The sequence below is a fragment of the Camelus dromedarius genome, chromosome 5 (genome assembly GCF_036321535.1).
Source record: "Camelus dromedarius isolate mCamDro1 chromosome 5, mCamDro1.pat, whole genome shotgun sequence".
Taxonomy (NCBI): domain Eukaryota; kingdom Metazoa; phylum Chordata; class Mammalia; order Artiodactyla; family Camelidae; genus Camelus; species Camelus dromedarius.
In genome coordinates, this window is record NC_087440.1 from 22,463,059 (window position 1) to 22,465,163 (window position 2,105).

The window sequence follows — 2,105 nt, forward strand, 5'->3', positions numbered from 1 at the left end:
AAATCCTATTGGGCAGGGTCACGCCCGCGTCGACGTACGTCTCCCCGCCCCTCTCGGATCCGCCTTCCACCCACTTCGGCCTCCACTCGTAAGACCAAGAAATGGGCCCAAGGAGCTTGACCTTGCAGAATATATGGAATGTCCTCTTCTTTTAACCCCTTCGGACTAATTCAAAATTTGGAAGCTGCCGCCTCCTTCCCTTTACTAGACCGAGGACTACAACTCCCAAGCGGAAATGGGTCGGCCCCGAGACTACAACTCCCAGTATGCACCGCGAGCAGACGCCGCGGCTTTCACTCCTCAGCACCTGTGGGAAATAGCCAGGCCCTGGAGAGCTCTTCTTGATTTGTTTCTTAAGTCAGCTGGGGCATTTGGCCTGTCAGGTTGCTCTGATCCTCCTACTGAATCTAATTCCGAAGCCAGACGCTTTCTAGGCCCTTGTAGGTGGCGGATCTGAGGGAGCTTGAGTAGACGGATGAAACTGGAAAATAGAGCTAGTAGAGGAGAGAAAGGACTGAAATATTTGTGGGACTTTCCTGGAGATTTGCCGACTCTAGAGGGAGGAGACATTGATTTTGAGAATGCAAATTTTATCCTGGTTTACTGGAATGTTGATTCCAGTTTTAAAGGGTGAGTAGGGTTTCCTGGGAGAAGAGGAGATGGAAGACATAAGCAGATAGAGCCGTATGGGTATGGAAATTAATGATGTGATTAAGAAATAGTATTGTCTAATGATGGAGGAGAAATGTGTCTTAAGAGGTCTTGAGACTGTTGTTACCTTTTGTTCAGGCTATGAAGAGGCTTAAGACCATTATGGAGCTTTGGCCTTTATTCTTTAATGGGGAAATCATCGAAAGTTTTGAAGCTGAGGAGTCATATGGTTAGATCTATTTTTTGTTCCCCACTGAGACAGGAAGGCCATTCAAGGAATGATACAGCAATTAACATCAAAATGGTGGAAAATTCAACCCCCAGTAGGCCTTGAGGCTCAAGATGGTGGGAGATTTGACTATACGCCCATTGTAATATATTAGCATGGTGAATAACATGCCCACAGGTGCCATGACAGTCCCAAGGCTAGCCACAAAAGGTCAAAGAGTGGGGAATGGCCAACTTTCTGGGAATCCCAGCCCTTTCCCCAGGCTAGTTAGACTGGGTCTTCCACTTAATAGCTTATGAAGCCACCAAGCCTATAAAAACTGGCAACACGATTCCTCACGGCTGCTGCCCTCTCTCTCTCCTCCTTCGGAAATGGCCCACGCTCTGTCTATGGAGTATGTACCTACTTTTACTCTAATCAGAGCACTGAACCCCCACACCTCATGGCCTTTCTCTTGCCTTTCCATGTATCTCTCTAAATAAATCTATCTTTACTCAACTGTGGCTCGCTCTTAATTCTTTCCTGCGTGAAGCCAAGGACCCACACTTGATGGGGCATGTCCCAGGGGCTCAACCAAAGCCTGGGACACGGCCCTCTCATGCCCCACCTCCGTTTTTCCTGCATCACCACTACTACTTTATATTTGTGGAGTGCTTTAAACTTCGTAAAGTTTTTATTTAATCCTCACACTGTTATCTTGTGGCATTGGAGGACAGATTTCAGGAGAATGAGAGTAAAGGCAACAAAAAACTGTTAGGAAGCTTTTGCAATATTTCAGGCAAGAGATGAAGGCTTGAGTTAGGGCAATGACAGAGAACAGATTCAGGAAGCATTCTGGAGGTAGAGTCAACCTAACTTAGTGATTATAGATGGTACCTGATGCTAATAGTGAACTGCCTTCCATACCAAAGATACACACTTTTATCTCCCATTCTTCACATACTCTCCTTGGAACATCTGCAAACCCACAGCCCCTCTTAGCTAAGTGAAGATACGCGACTTTGACCTTTTATTAAAATGAAATTCCTGTGGCTGTGTAGGTATTAAACCAGAGAAACCGATCTGCAGAAAAGTTTAAGAAATTGAGAGACTAAGAAGTTGGGAAAGGGTATGAGACAGAAACAGTTTTGAATTCTGGCTTCTTTCCATAACCCCTTTCCAATTTCTGATGGGCCCAGCAACACTTGCTCTTGAGGTCTACAAGGTATCCCATGTTCCAATAATC